The following is a 17510-nucleotide window of genomic DNA, read 5'->3' on the forward strand; positions in this document are numbered from 1 at the left end:
TATATATATATGTGTGTGTGTGTGTGTGTGTGCATATATATATATATAAATAAACAGTTCATTATCTGAAAATATTCAACACTAATATGTGAGATTGTTGTTTTAGATTTAATTTCTGTTGCCTTTTTGACTCATTTCACAGCTGAATGTGCTGTATCAATATCCAAGGACATCCCTGAAAGAGCGATTGTGAGTAAAAAWAACAGAGTTAAAGAAACAAGTACATAAACTACACACTTACCATTTAAAGCAGCAGTCAGTTTTATTTAAGGGACACTAGCTGGCTTCCAATCTCAAGAGGATTCTAAGTGTTGTATTTTATAGAAAAATAATTAATCATTGTCAAGCAAAACCTTTYCAAAATAATTTAATAGCGCTGTGTGCCAGAGTRGAGAAAATAAGAGAGAAAGTGGGCGAGAGAGGCGGAAGCTCAGGGATCTGTATACATTATATGTCTAAACTGATGCATGATGGCTTCCTGATCAAAATATCGCCAATGCTGTTTGTGAAATTTGGAATTGCAGGAGGAGCCCCTCAGTGCCAGGCTGCTGTGACAGGTAGATGATGGCTCTCTCTCAGTCTGAGCTCAGCTGTCAATTTCAATGGATGGGCTTTGTGGAGAGATGTGTGAAGGGATGTGTGAAAGAAGATGACAGTTCAGTGTGTGTCGTGTTGCGATCATCATTAGGAAGCAGAACACCAAAAAAAAAAAAAAAAGAAAAGAAAAAGATGGGCATGAAGGTAAATTTGAATCAAACTTCTAACTATGTTATCTTTTTGAAGCTATCTTTGTGGTGAGGAAGTTTAAGTATTTTTCAGATAAATGTGTTCTTTGGTATTGTATCTGTACTCTGATAAACAGATGAGAATGTAACCTTAACAAAATGGGAAATGTCTCACATTGTTGCTCTTTTAAATCTGTTGCATGCAATGACCAMACCAAAGCTAAAATGACCAAGCTCAGGTCCATCTCAGTCAGACCTTCATGCCTATCACTTAGATTTTTGGAAAAAGGTAGTGATAGAGAAATAAATTTCTTTTCTGGAACAATTTATCATCATWAAATTTTTATGCTGGATTTTGAAAATAAATATGTGTCCCACTGAAACTGCTCATTGTGGTTGACTTTACGGATTCTGTTTTAGGACCATTCCTCTTCTTGCTATATACTTTAGTCAGATTATGARTATATGTAGAAACATCTTTTGTCACCTTTATGCAAACGCAATCCATCTGTACTGTTATATTAAGGACTAATTACATTAATTAGCAAACATATACTGGATTGATATAKAGATATTAAGAAGTTTTTAACGGATAATTAAAACCTGCTGGGGTCGCACCTTTGAAGCTGTAGCACCTGACTGTGAAACACGTTTTCCTCATCTTTATGCATTGATAATACTAATTCCTTTACAAAGCAGCTAATTACATTTTTCTTCAGAAAAGCTTTAGGTTATTTAATASTATGGTAACACTTTATTTGAAGGGGTGTGCATAAGACTGACATGACACTGTCATAAACATGACATAACACCTGTCATGAACATAAAGGAGTCTTTATGAATGTTTATGAAGGTTGTCATGAAGTGTCATTCGGTAAATAATGACACTTTTAATGCAAAGTTGCTCTAACCGTTGCATTGAAAATCCATTAAAAGGCCCAACTTTGCATGGTTTTGTAAATTATGATAATTTAATGCAAAGTTGGCATTTTTAATGGACTGCAACTTTTAGAGTAACTTTGCATTAAAACTGTCATAAACATTCATAAAGACTTCTTTATGTTCATGACAGGTGTTATGTCATGTTTATGRCAGTGTCATGTCAGTCTTATGCACACCCCTTCAAATAAAGTGTTACCAATACTGTATTATGCATATTCAGCATAATATAATATGCCACTGACAGACTCTTAAAATACTTTTTCAATCATTATTACTAACTCATATTTGCAGCGCAAACTCCGAAAGGTTTGACAAAGGAAAAAAAAAAATGAAGGAAAAAACAAAGCACAAAATTCACAGAGCTCTCTTCTCTAAAATATAAGAGACAAGTCTTTGTGTCCACTGATGTGAAAATTGGTTGTTATGTAGAGTTCTACCAGAGAACAAAATAACAGCAAAATGGAAGGCGCTGTGAATTGTTTTTTTCTTTTTTTTTTTTTTTTGTTGGCCCACTTACCACTGAGTTGTTTTCAAAACCTCTTTAGCCTCATATCTTCAGCTGCTTCAGTTGCTTCTTGTTTCTACTCTCTGGCTTGCACCTTTAAAGTGGACAAAGACATGGCAGACAGAGGGGGGGGAAGGGAAATGAAAGAGAAACATTAATGAAAGAGATTACCAAATGAACTGCCTCCTCAAGTGCTAGGTGGGGGAATTCAACAAATGCAGAGATGATTTTCTCTCTCTCTCTCTCTTTCTCTCTCTCTCCCCATCCCCTGCCCTTTTTGACCAGAGGACGACAGTTCTCGGCTGAGGAGGAGGCTTGCTGCTGATTGCCTGAGAGCTGTGGAGAGCAAATCTGCATGAAATCCCTCCTGGCCTCCGTTCTTTCGTCTTTTTTTTTTCCCTTTTAGATCATTTTCTCTTTCACATCTTTAATGAGCCTGGCCAGAATCTGTGTGTGGAAGCATGTAACAGTGTGGGTGTGCGTATGGCTGAGTGCGAGTCGATGCGTGTTTTGATAATCACCCACGCGCTGTATTTGTTCATAGTGTTTGCCTTGTATTTCTGTAAGTTACTAYACATCTGGAAGTTGAATGCTCGGTAAGGTCAGCATTCTCTTTCTCTTTTTTGAGTCTGTAGCTGTCTACTTCAGCACATCTGAAGGCAAAGGTTAGCTCAGCTTGTCTTTTCCTTGTGAAAAGTGTTTTTCCAAAATAAAAATATGATTTTGTTTGGCAGCGTGTGCACTAAGAAAAATCAATTTAAAATGAATACTTTCTGTTTTAGCCTATGCTTTCAAAAAYAGTTGAACGGTTTTGAAAAAATGTACCATGTTTCCCAACCGATAACCGACAAATCTGTCAGACAGTTCAGACTGTAAATAGCTTTTATATTGATAYTTGAATCTCCATGTGAAGAAATTACAATGAAGAAGAATTTAATTTATTTAGTTTGCCTTTAGGATTAATAGAGTATTTTTGAATTTGAATGAAATAAATCTTTAGATGACTGAGGCTAAATTTCAAAACGCAAAACCTTTGAAAACACAGCACCATTTGCAACACAGTAGCTGGCAATGATACCGAGCCTAAGAAGTCAAAAACGGCTATGGGTCATTATTTAATATGCTTTTTCACCATGGCCACAGGCTCACATCCATGTCACACAGCACTGATACAGTAGTTTAAGCATATTAAAGCCACTAGARCCACTAAATTTGGAGACGCCTGAACTTTCTGTTAAGAAAATGTTTATCAATCTGATATAACACTCGAATTCTCTGAAAGGTTTAATTTTCATTTTCATTATTTATAAGCCATAATTATCAAAACGGCAAGGAAAAGCYTGAAACATTTGTAAAAAATTWAAAAATATGAGCTTAGTTTTGTGAAATAAGTGTCAAAAATATACAATTTTGTCACAGTATTTTGTTTGTGTTAAACACACAAAGTAAAAAAAAAACAGCAAAAACTCATAGGTAACCAAGAAACTATTTACTTTTTACAAAGCAATTCTACTCCCTCACAGCGAAAGTTATTAGCTGGTTTAGGTCTCACTGATGGCCTATTAAAAGGTTTATTGTCACCAAGGTACAGCACAAGTAGCATCATTCTAAAAGCACCGCTAAGACAGCTGCCACCTTATTARAAATAGAATAGATATTTCCTTTATTGTTCTGTGGCTCCAACTTGTGATCCGCCCTCAAAGCATGTGCTTAACGTGAAGCCGCTCAGTCAATGAAGTGAGCTAAGCTTCCAGCTTATTTTTGAAAGACACGTTGACGGCAGCGACTACTGATTTATTTCTCAATTTCCAAATGTCCTGGAAAATATCACTGACTCCATAAACTCCAAGTAGAAAGAAGCTCATCTGTCAAAAATAAATAAATAAATATATGGCCAGGTACTCCTCATAAAATKTCTGACAGAGGTTTCAAAAGAAAATCAAAAGAGTTGCCCGAGAGCTCATGAGCACTCACAGAGAGCTTCAGAAAAAAACCTTAAAAGGTAATAAGTAGAGCTTTCCCCGTGTAAATAACAATTAATGTACTCATCTGCAATGTAAACTCATCACAAAAGACTCMACTCCTGAAGACCATTTTCAAAGTGATTTTAATATATAGAAGAAGATGCATAAACTATCCTGTCAAATCTTGATATAAATGTGTCATCTTGATGTCATGTTTAACAGTCCAGAGATAACAGCTTCCATTCACTCCTATCTGTCAGTGGCTGATGTTATTTACTTCTTTCCTTCCCGCCTGCTGTCTGGTGAACTGGGCACCGCCTGAAGATAACCCCCCCCTAAACTAGACTCTGTGGACATTATTACCTCAATGTCTGACCATCAACACAATCTTTTATTCTAACGGTATGCTGGGATCAAGCTGCTTCTTCCTGCMATCAGTGTCGCCAAACTAGCTAGCTGTTGTACAGTTCCCAGGTATACTGATTGCAGTAATGGGTGAAAATAAATTTYACGTTAAAGCCTGTATGGAAGCAAATGTGTAAGAACTTCAAAAAAACTAAAGCTTCCATTTGTTTTATTTGGAGGAGAAGAAAAGGACAAAACACCCAGCCAATGTCTGCAATACTCCCACATGCCTGCTGCCAAGACGAGCGCGGAGAATTTGTTTAATGTACAGCATTTATTCACTGCACACACGCTGTTGCACTACCGCTTYCTCCATCACAGAAGACACTCCCTCTGCTGGGCAAGACGCCATTAATCAGTCGGAATGAAGGGTTAGCCAAATACCATGGAAGATAAACCATATTCTGTGTCAACTTCCAAGAAGGTAGAAATCTTTTCTGGAGGCCTCCGAATAGCAGGTGTAAAGCACAGTGACCACGCTGAGTTGCCTTTTCTCCCCCATACCAAAACAATGGTTAAGTTATTCTTTTCCCTCTCATGTGGAAAGCAGTTCTGGTTTGTTTTCTCGTGACCCTGCAACACACTGGCATTGAATTTAGTCACCGTGCTGAGACAGATGGCCGAGCATCATGGTGCATGGCAAATTGGGAAATGAAAACACGCGTGCTCGGAAATCGGCGCATGTAGTTTCTCTCCAGCAATGTGATCACACAAGGTACATTCAGATAAGAGTGACGGTGAGGCTCTGAGCAAACATTGTACAACAAAACTGACAGGGTACAAAGCAAGGGAAACACAGATCTGACCTTTTCTGTCCAACACTCAAAAGGTCTGCAGCATAAAAGTCTAAAACTGACCGTTTCAAACAGATGATGAAAATGTCAAGACAGTTACTTCTCCATGCACAAAAAGTAAAGATTTTTTTTTTCTTTTATGATGAAAAACGAATAATGTTGCCATGGTAGCACCTGATGTCTCCTTGTCTTCACTTTACYGTCACCCACCCACCACCTCGCTCTGCATTGTTCTCAAAGTAGAAAATAGATCTTCGTCGCAGTGTAAGGTGAACAGAATGGGTGCGAGTTGTCTATGGAGGAGGTGTGAATGGAAGGGAGCAGAGAAATGTTAAGCTGTGGTAATCAATAGGGTGYGATTTGTCAGGTGAGAAAAAGGATAAGAGAAACGGAAAGGAGGTGGAGACTAGYTTAGCGTTAAGAGAGAAGACAGTGATGGACAAGATAAGGTAAGTCGGGGGGATGGCCGACGAAAGCAGACGTCGAGAAAGCTGAGTAAAGCAAAGCAAAAAAGCAGTGAGAAAATGATGAGTGAACCTGGGGGGGAGACGTTAGAAGSCTGGAAGTTAAATTAAAGATCCATGGAAGACTCTGTGGGTGGTTAGAAAGAAATAAAGAAAGAAGGAAAGAGAAAATACAAAGTAATGGAGTAAAGAAGAAATAACAAGCAGAGACATGAAGCTTGAGAACAGGGAAAGACGAGGGAAATCAATGGGGAATAAACACAGCTAGAGTCAGGAGGGTTATTTTAATGTATTGTATTATCATAGTTTTAATTTAATGATAATTTGCTTCCCTCTGAGGTGAGTTATCAGAATTATTAAACATTGATCATGGATTGCATTTAAATATTGATAACTGCAAAACATTATTTTCTGACATTAAAACAAATTAATGTTTTATCTAGCTTATTTAGGATTACAAACATGATTTGTATTTTCTAAATGACAGAGTAAGGAGTGAGAGATTCATCAGAGATTTGTTAATTGTCWGTCAGAATTAGACGCATATTTTYTTAGTATTTGGTAGAAGGGTCCTTYAAACTGTATAACTAGTTCATATGTTTTGTTTTGGGGATCCTTCTAGCTCCACACGATAGTGTCCAGGGATAATGGCCTGTTCCTCCTGACAGATGTCAAGTTTGTAGGCTGTCTTGCTTTTTTCAAAATGTTCCAATAGGATTGCAATTGGAACATATGTAATGTTCTGATCTGGATGAAAGTGGGGGAAAAAAATCATTTCATGATTCTGGTATGAAGAAACAGAAATAATCATAACCTACCTAAAACAGGAAAATGTTATACAGTATATTTTAATGTATATTCCATTAGACCATACTATAATGAAATCTATTGTGTGGGGCGTTTCTACACATGATTTTAGATTAAAACATGTATATTTTTACCTCTACAGCAAAAAGATCCTTTGTTTCAACAACCTCTTTTTAATATCATCTTCCAAGCAAAAGTCTGCTTTGTAGCAGTAAATGTCCACATAAAATAGAATGTAGTACATATGGCAAGGGAGTGAATCCTATTGTAGCTACAGTATGTAGCTGTCAACACTACAGCAATGTGAACTTCACAAATGTATTCAGCCTGAGGAAGTCTACCTGACCAGAAGCACTGGCTAAATGACAGAAACAGAAAAACTGACCCTTGTGAAAATTACTATGTTACGACTGAAAGCTATTTTGTGAAAGTGCAGGCAGCAGTCAGGTTTTTTTTAAAAAAACTCTATAAAAGTAGCACTTTATTAAATAATAACATAATTGCTGAAATTTCTTTCACACTACTCTGACATCATGCTGATACACACTCTGCTAAAATTTACCAATCCATCATTTGATGTTTTTTTCATTGTGTATGTAAACAACACAAATGGTTGAATAAGCTACTTCACTGCTAATGCTCAGAAAATTAGCTATATAACAGCAACAAAAAGGCAATTCATAAATTTCCAATATTAAAGGCAAAGTTATGCCAGTTGTAACAGTAAATTGTGTAATTCTTGAAATTACAAATAGTTGCACACAAAGTCCTTTCCACTTCTCTAAGAATAACTGAGTTTGAGTTTTTGTTGGGGGCGGAGAGTGTAGGTACTGTCATCTTTGCAATGTCAAGTTATCAATTTTTTACATGAATAAAAGCACTTCAGTTATTAAACCCAAAGTTCAACAAAATTTGAATGTTGTATGTATCGCACTATATATGACACTTTTAATGCAAATTTAGTGCAAATAGAACTTTGCACTAAAAGGATGATTGACCAAATAGTGCAAAGTTTGCTTTTTTAATGGACTTTAGTGCAACTTGGCATTAAAAGTGTCATTATTTACCAAATGACAACAGTTGTAAACATTCAGAAAGACTCTTTCATGTTCACGATCATTGTTATGTCATGTTTATTACAGTGCCAAGTCAGTCTTATGCACACAAATTCAAATAAAGTATTACCCATATGAGATTGAGACTGGACTTCAAAGAATGGTAAATATTAATATAAATTGTTAAAAATGTCTCTTAAACACATAAAATCAATTAACTACCTAATGTATGGAAGCTACCAGACTAAACCAAAGACACTTTAACTCAAAACAGACTTCATACAAACATGCTTCAAAATTTCCAAGTGACCAAAAAACAAAATGTTCCGGCTCATGAAAGCAATGGTTTTCTTCTAGCTGCCATGTAAGCTAAAATTGTGGAGCGCATAACTAATAGTTGTAGTGTCAACCAATTCGTCAAGTGTCTTGTATTTCCTTCAGTTACCATGAGCCTCTGGCTAATTTCCTGAGTAATGATCTCCGTAAACGGAGATATCTTGATGGAGTTGCACAAATGTAAGCCTATGTCTATTTCTGCAAGAACTAAACAGTCCTAAGTGACAAGTTCAACCTTTTTGTATTTGTAAAATATGTTTTAAAAAAAAACAACATTTGATCCGATATTTACTTCACAAATATGCACTCCTTTATGCTGTTCCATTACATATGACCAAAACAAAATTCAATAAAGTTTATTACAAAATGTCAAAAAGAGGTTAGAATACACTTGCAAGGCACTTTTATTGAGCATGGAGCCTCTCTAAATGAAGCTTCATTAGCAGAGCCTGTTTTGAGCAGATAAGTATAACAGAGTCAATTATATTTACATGCTGACACAAAATCCTCTGTCATAATTACCACCATGCAAGGCTGCCTGAAAGAATCTATGATGCAGACTTCCATAGGGGCAGTAGCTCTTAGTTATTACTTGCAATGGGAGTGAGTCCAGGCGTGTAAGTCTCTTTGTCCCTTTTATGTGCTGATCTGTGTGTGCTTGGTCAGTGGCAAGAGTGTGTCTATTGGCATCCAGTGACTGATATTCAATTAGTACACCTGCCACCTCAACATGGCCCTGCATTTCCAAGCTCAGTAAATCAGCTTGCCTGACAGCACACAGGTCGATATTAATATTAACGTATCCATAAATAATGTTATTGTAGGCCTGCATGTTAATGGTTTCTGAAATGATGAGCATGATAAAGCAGGGTGTGTAATCTATTGTGGAGTTGCAAGGGTGTAACAGGGATGGAAAGAGAGAGGCAGAGATAGACTAAATCCCTTATGTCCTTCAATCCGAACGTTGGTGACATTGGATTGGAAAGGCGCCGAGGTGGTCACAGCTGTGTTCCCAAGCCTGAATGGTTAGGGACAGTTGGGAGTGTGTTTTCTCTGTGCACTGAACTGACAGGGGATGGGAGGGAGACCTGGACGCAGTGGATTAATTATTATAAATCATCTCTGAGGACTCAAGCTTATCCCTGCTGCTTAAATTAGTCTCTGACTCTGTTCTGTCACAACTGCAGTGCGTCTGTTGTGCGGTCACAATTGTGCAAAAATGTATTTTAATGTTTGTTTTAAAATAAACAATGCTTCATACTGACGCTGAGCAAGTGTTAGCTAGGTCTCCTGATATTGTAACAAATCATGATCAGCCTACACTTACAGAAGCCGAAGCTTCAGTGCCAAAACAACAGTACACAAAGTGACGTGAACCCAGCTTTTCATCTCAGTAAAGTGTAAAACATACACCCACTGGGCCGTTTATTAGGCACACCTTGCTAGTAACATGTTTGACCCCCTTTGCTTTTAGAATTGTCATGACTCAGAGGTTTAACAACATCTCTGACAAAATTTGGTTCATACTGACATGGAGTTACTGCAGATTTATCAGAGGATGGGTACACTGTGGTCATACGGGGATGGACACGATCAGCGACAATACTCAGGCAGGCTATGGCATTTAAGCAATGCTCACCTGGCACTATAAGCTGCTCAAAGGAAGCTAAGAAAATATCCTCCATACTATTATACAAGCACCAATAAGCTGAACAAAAAAGCAGGATGGATTCATGTTTTCATGTTGTTTGTACCAAAATATGATGCTGCCACATCTGAATATTGCAGCTGAAATTGAGACTAAGTAGGCCAGACAAACGATTTAGCAGAGCTTTAGCAAATTGTTATCTCAGTTTCCTGTTCTTAGCTGACAGGGTAGCTGCTGTTGCACATCTGTTTGTGCAGTCAGAGTTTATACTCATGCTATAACACGTGGCAGCTTCTGTTACCTTTTRTCACCTTGACCTAGTCTACCCATTCTCTTTAGACACCATCAAGGATTTTCCATCCTGGGTATTTCCTCTATTGTGAGCCTGATGACTTCTCAGTATTTGCTAGTCCTTTACCTGCTGGCCTTTGATTGGCTTCATCAGTTTAATTCCAAAGTTCAAAAAGCTTCTCACTAGCTGCAACCGGAGCGAGGAGATTTAGCCATTCATATCCTGCCCCTCACGCAGACGTGACTGAAACATCCAGAATACAAATTAAAACTGGTCACAAGCTTCCCTGAATCGCTCTCTCAGCTGTGCGCTGACCAGACATTTCCTGTGGAATGTTTATTGTTCTCTCAGCATTGAGAATTTTTTTTTTTGAAAAGAGTTCAGCAAACACCACCCTGTTCCAGGGGACATCTTGCAAATAATTACATGAACAATTAAATTACTGCTGAGGAATATTAATCAGCTTTTAATGCTCATCTGGGAGGGGGAGTGGTTAGATCACTTGGTGATGTTTACATACATATGCGCACACACACGAAAGCCCTGCGTCTTCATGGCAATGAACTACATCTGAAAATTCTGGAACAAGATTTTCAGAGTGTCTGAATTGTGGTATGATGTCACCTCCTATCAGTTCATACACATATATATATGCGTGAACAAAAACACACCCACACACAACACTCACCAGCCGTGGACCAGGGGTTTTGCAAAGCCTGGATCATCCCTGCTAATCCATACTCATTAAGGATGAACTTCATGATAGCGTGCCACCACCAGCTTTCATTGCCCCCACCCTCTTTTAYCCCACTTTCACATGTGCACACACTACCGCGGATAAGTAGCAGATTTGATAGTAATTTTAATAAATTACCGCAGATTGCTGCATGTATGTGTGTTACTGTTGCCAAAGTAAAGAGCAGCGGCTACACATGCTACTGCAAATCAGGCCCACTTGAACTAGGAATGACACGGTTTTGATGTCATGCCTGCAAAAGGAAGAGAAATGTGTTCTTTTAAAGGGAATCTTCAGACAGTCAAATTAAATATGCTGACACAGCTGAAGAGTCCTTCACTTGGGCAAAATCTAACAATATATCAGGAAAATGCAAGTTTTMTTGTTCCTAGAGATGAAGAAGAAGTAGTTTCTAAACAGGACAGAAAGGCCATTTAATTCCTTTTTACTTGGGGACTGTAAAATAAATAAACTAACAGTCATCTCCAATGCCCCTCAACATCCAAGAGTAGGTCACTTCAGATTGAAGTCTACCTACAAGCCCCCTGAGCAAAGAGAAAGAGAGAGAGTGAGCAAGAGAAAGATAAAACAAAATGAAAGCCACCCGGATGCTTGGGTCCTAGCTTTCTGTCTCCAAAATAACTTGTCCTCTGTGGGACTGTTAAATAAATTACAGATATGCTATACTCCCCAGATGTGATCTCTGTTCTCCAGCACAAATTAAAAATTTAAGCCCTTTTAGGTTGGTGCCCGGTGTAACTTGAAGCGGAGTGGTTACAAGTGCCGATATCTAACCACAGATGTGTCACACTACCACTTAGAAGTGATGCTTGTTGCCGTGGGCGCTGCATTCGAGGAGGAGAAGGCAGAGTGGCCTAATGTTGGAGAGAATATGCTACAACTTTAAAGTTACCAACTGGGCAAGACTGTTGTTCTATAACTTCCACCTAAATGTTGTGACAAAGTGTCCAGATACCAAAGTTTACCCTGCTAAAACTGTGAAAAGGTAAAGCAAAATTATGTGTATTTCAATAAAATTTCAAGTCATTTTTTCTGAATGCAGGATTATGGTCTAATGACTTTCGAATTGATGTAGATTTTTTCTTGTGTGACTGTTTTCCTTTTTTCTTCCTCATTTGGATGGTTAATTCCATTATGTGTTTTTGTTTCCAATGGTGTCTATCCTTACTGTCCATTTACAAACCTAATATACACAAGTTCAAAATCAATTCATGGCAGATATTTCTAAAATATGTATAATTTAGCATAATTCTTTTTTTAATTTTAGCTAAATGAATCCTGCTGTTTGTGTTCCTGTCTTCTGCCTGTAAGTCTGCATTTGTGTTCGGATTGTGCTGCACACTTTATCTTGAGCTTAGGCAAGTGTTCCACCGTGAAATAACACGAAAAGTCCAAATAATCATCATTATTTAAATTACCCTCAAATCAATTATCAAACTAAACAATTCTACTTTCCTCGTGAAAACAAAGGCAGCGTGCCAAAGGAAGCAGGATTACCAGCAATCTCTAATGCTTGATTAGTAGAAATAAATGGGCTATTGAATACACCAGAGGATTGCATATGTGCTCAGCACATTTTATTTATTGTGTGTTTTAGGAAAGGGTAGAGAGCAAAAAGGCTAATTAAGCAGAAACTCAACAAAAACATTATCCAATAGAACAGGAGACAATGTGGAGTAAATTTCCTCTAATCATTAAGCAGCAAAGGGCTATGTAAATGGGTTTGTGTTTGTGAATGTGTACATGTGTGCGTCAGAAAGAGATTATATGTGTTGGTGGGGGGTATTAAATAGACTCAACCTCACTATGAACTCAGAGAAAGCATTTTGTCGCTTGACCTTCATTAACATCTTCTATTCATTGTCTGACTCTGGTGATAAATCAGGAAAAGGGTCCTATTGTATCTTCCAGTGGCATGTAGTAAAGCATTCTCATCAAACTGACTTTCATTAACTTTTGTCTCCTTGCACAATAACCAAAGCCCTGTATCGAACCCAGGTTTTACAAACTGTTTGTCTCACAGGAACCTAAACTGGTTGAAAAGTAACTGAAATCAAAGCCAGACGTAATTTGATAAAGACCAAAACAGGATGCGATGTCCACTTTATGTAACTTTTAGCATAAGGCGAGGCATGTGATGAAGATCAACACCTTTAACCTCAGTCAAAAGATTACCAGAGGAAAAACTCAATGAGAACCTCAAAGAGAATAAAAGAACTTTTGGAACAGGAGACTTTCCGGAGGGGGATGGCTTTCCTCCATGAAGCATTGCTGGATTAACCTAATCAGAAGATTAATCAGACTTGAAACACTGGAGGCTGTGCCGGTGGCCTCTTTATCCGACTGAGCCGGGCAGCAGAATTAGGATTGAGACCAGAGAGACAGCGTTCCCACAACCCCTCTGTCTACTGTGGAGCTCTCTGTTTGCCAAAAGAGCTCAGAGGCCAAAGGAGAATTAGAAGATCTTACTTTGCTCAAAACTTGCCTTTTGGACTCAGAGCTCTTCTGGATAAGTCACTCACAAACAAATTGACTTGGTTAAGTCCATTAATATTACTCCAGGGGATAAATAATGCTTTGACTGAATAACTTAGCTCATGTTGAAAATTTGAAAAGAAAATCAACAAAAACACTTTGCACCGTGGTTGTTCTGTTACGCTCCGCAGAACTGACAATGATGCACATTTTGTTCATGTCTCATAAGTCACTGTGAGCCAATTAAACTATTTATGTTTTGGGGACCACATATATCTAAATGATGAATTCAATCCAGTTTTTCTGTTTTCAAATTACAGATTGAACAGTGCTTTATGAGATGTTCAAGGTTTTTAATATCGCTTTGTGATCTCACCCTGCTTAGAAAGTTTTCCTCAGCTTAAAATGACCTTTCTAGTGTGATCGTTGGCATCAGGCTCTTTGTTCACTAATTTGTTCTTTGTTCTCCAACAAGCCTCTGAAGCCTTCAAAGAACAGCCGTATTTCTACTGATAAGTCAATTACACACACTAGCATGCTATTCAGAAATTAACCATCGCCATACAGAATGAAGAAGGCTGAATAACAAAGCATGCATCACTTATTATATTTTTTATTTGCACATTCTCTTAAAAAAAACTGTGTGCCTTTTTTCTTCCACTTCAAATCTGTGGTTGTAACTTGGCAAAATGTGAAAACGATCAAGGAGCCTGAATACTTTTCCAAGGTGCTGCATGAATTTGAACAAAACCTGGAGGTCTGTCATTAACCGTACAGATTCTAGCTCGCTTTTGAAAGGAAGCATTCTGCTGTGATCAAACAATAATTTAATAGATTTACATGCAATGTATTTTTCTTGCAGGGATTTAAAGACACCATGAGCCTGACTGCCTTTAAAACTCATCTAAATTAGCTCTCGCTGTGCCATGTTCTTCTGACTCGGTAGTAAGGGATCAAATCCGACAGACAAGGTGCTTCCAGTTTTTAAGCCTGTGACCACATGGTTAAGCCCTAAAAATATATATATTCCAAACAATAATAATAAAAAAAAATAGGGTGGTGGTCAGGCTCCATCAAATAAACACATTCAGTGTACTTATCTGTCTCCATCTGTCCTTTAAAATTAGGTTGCAACTAATCTCACCACCTAGGCAGTGCAAAAAAAAACAAAAAAAAACCGTAGCACATGTCCATGAGAAAAACAAGAGAGGCCTGCAGTGTGAACAGGGAGGGCAGCATTGATCCCAGCTTTCTGGTAGCCAGGTCATCGATTGAAGCGTACAGCTGTGATACTTGGCACACCTTGCTGACTTCAACTGGAACCTTGAATCTCCAGCCAAGAGCAAACCCTTCCCCCCAAACATCCCATGCTGTCAGCTGACCTGCACATACAGAAGTATGTGAGTAACCAAAGCTTTGCTTCCCCGTCCCAAGAGGCATTTTCTCTTGCAACAGGCATCATTATATCATAGTCAGGTGCTGCAAATTTTACAACTTAGTTGAAGGTAGAAAGCAAGGGATCTGCACAAACTGAGAAGTTTTAGGAAGGTATGGGAGAGAAATTGAGAAGTAAACAGAGAACCCAATTTTGATTTTTTTTTTTCCCTACTCCCTTGAGATGTATTGATCCCAGAATCTCATCAAGCTTTCTTTTAGATGGTTAAGTAAAACACAAACATCCTTGTGTGGCTTGTTTTTCTTTGCACCCCTCCTCCACACATGTTCGTTCTACACACAGTGTTCTATTTAGAGATGTAGATCTCCCAATGTTCACTATGTATACTTAAAACAACATTATGTGCAAGGCAACAGCAGTGGTGGCACAACAATGCATTATGTTTAGGGGCTAATTGCTTTTTTGCACAGGGAAAAATTGGCTAAATGCAATTTTTCTCCAAACATATGGAATATTCCTAAATTATCTTTGTAATAAGTTTTATTTGACGCTCTGGAACCTGTAAATGAGAAAGAAAACAAGTAGAGAACAAACCTGCATGGGGTTAAACAGTTTTCCTATACCAGTGTATCCATTTATTTGTCTCTAAATGTATGAAGTGATTCGTTGGTATGAATGCTTTATGTTAGAGGCTCGTCCATCAATTCGCAGCTATTCTTGTTATTGACTCTGACAAATTCCGGGATACAACTGATAACATCTTGACAAATGGGCTCCGCTCTCCACCGTCTAACAACCAATATATCTCCCTATGTCCTCCTGTTGCCCACCTCTATCAGATTCTATTATGTGATATGATATCGCACCCTGGATGAGCACAAACAAGACGTGCATGCGAGAAAAGTATAGCATTTTAGAATAAGATATGAAAATGGTGTGTTCTTACAAAGAATAAATAGACATCAAAACTCTTCAAGTCACATCTAAAAGGCAGTTTTACTGCTTAAAAAAAATAAGCATTAGCTCTGGGGGTTTTTATGCATAACTCTTAAGTTATCCCTCTTTTTGTTATATTTTGCTTCTAAGAAGACAGATTATTTTCTAATCTGTTTCGGTGGTTTCAAGCAGCATTTTTTCACGCTATGGCTTTAATTTTTTTCCTGTAGACAATCACAATAGTTTGGCTCTTTCCTTTATCTTTTAACTAAGTATAATCCTTTGAAAAAAATAATTTAGAAATGTCACTCATGACCACTTGGGATGGTTTCTAGAAAGTCTAAACTGCAGATCTTTCCACAGTATTGTATGTACGCAATGAGCGTAATTTCTGGAAGTAAACATGACTGCTCAGTCGATCATATGACCTCGCAGGTGATCACTGCAAAAGGGGCAGTTAAAGAAATCCAGTCAGAAACCTAAATATTACGAGGGAACAAATCAAGAATGCTCTATCAAAATTGTCAGAAGATATAATGGTGATAGAATTAAAATCTGTTTTTCAATAAAGAATTTGTAAGCTTAATCCAAACAATAAAGCGCTGATTTCCTTATCCAATAGTGGCATCAATAACCATTTGTTTATTTGAAAATTGCTGTTTTATTTCAAATCCTGGACCCACAAAAGAGACCAAAAAAAGAGAACAAGAATTGTGGATAATAGTATAAACAAAAAGAAGATAAGTGTGGAGATTTTACCACTCATTTGAAAGCTATATCACACTATGTAGTTTTCTTTACAGCCCACCATCACAGTGGGGCAATATAAACATATGTTTGCATAGTGATAAAATAAGTGCATGTCAAATGTGCTTTTTTGCTCAGTGAGAGCAAAAAAGCACATTTGAGCTTTTTGACCTCCTCAGTGAGAGCAAGATTGTATATCTTACCTTTAGCAAGACTTACAATTAACAATAAATCCAAACCACAATCTTCACACTCTGTTCTGGACCACATAAAAGTGCAAAGCTCAAACATTCACATGAAAAAAAACCATCAAGTCTCATTAGCTGTTATCTGGTTTCTCAGGGTTCCTCAAGCATTAAACCAAAACTAAATTCAGAAATCAATGAGCTGTGGCATAAAATACAGGATAAAACAGCTACTGTCTAGACAGCAGTATTCTCCCAGTCTAGAAAATTAGATTGGCCAGTTACTCGTATGCAGCAGAGTGAAGAATATAAATATACCTTCATCTTTAACTTACTGTGGTTGAGATTGTGTTGAACTGATAATGTGTTTAATAGAAGAAAGCACAATCCTTAAAAGAACACATCACATTATCTACAGCTAAGTACTTTTGAAAACAAACTGATAAAACCATATTTGCTTGTTTAATGCATGCAAGTCTACTCTTTTTACATTAAAATTTTACATTTATGACTTCTTTTTAAACATCTTCTTTAAATCAAACTCTTTATTTCAATGGCCTGATAGGGTCACATTTCATCTGAAATTCTCATCAATCATGCAAAAGAAAACAAAAAAAAATTGCTTAAAGGGATACACAATAGATGCCCATGCCAATATGAAAGGAGCACAAGACTTAAATTTCCCATCAGTTTGTTCTTATTTGTCATAAGACATTTCAACGGCTGCACACTGGTGGCTCCAAGGCATGACAGCTTCAGAAGGCAGCATGGTAATGTTAGGTGTGGTTGGTGCCCTTTGGTGCTTTTTAACACAGTGTGATTAGAGTCCCTCTCTGCATATCCTGCTCGTCTCTCTGTCTCAGAGCTGGTACAGAAATAGTCTTTGTCACCAGCCTCGCAGCAGGGCACCTTTTCCTCACCATGTCCAACTCACTTGGACGGAGTCACCACTTTCTGTATCAGTTTGTGCATGCTTACAGTGCGCTATGCTTTAATGTGTTCTAATTTGTTTATTGTGTATTACATAATACGCTGTAACAAGTGTAATGGCTAAAATATATATATATATATATATAT

At 37.7% G+C, this 17510-nt stretch overlaps 1 protein-coding gene across 15 annotated transcripts in view; it reads right to left on the minus strand.

Moving 5' to 3' along the window:
- ptprsa (protein tyrosine phosphatase receptor type Sa) overlaps positions 1–17510 on the minus strand; it is a 243552-nt gene that overhangs the window by 190811 nt on the left and 35231 nt on the right. For all 15 annotated transcript variants that reach the window (XM_008406780.2, XM_008406777.2, XM_008406775.2 and 12 more), the window contains exon 2: positions 2185–2266. The gene's annotated coding sequence lies outside the window, so the exon portion shown is untranslated. The remainder of the gene's footprint in view (positions 1–2184; positions 2267–17510) is intronic.

This window comes from Poecilia reticulata, linkage group LG4 (assembly GCF_000633615.1).
Source record: "Poecilia reticulata strain Guanapo linkage group LG4, Guppy_female_1.0+MT, whole genome shotgun sequence".
NCBI classification, from domain to species: domain Eukaryota; kingdom Metazoa; phylum Chordata; class Actinopteri; order Cyprinodontiformes; family Poeciliidae; genus Poecilia; species Poecilia reticulata.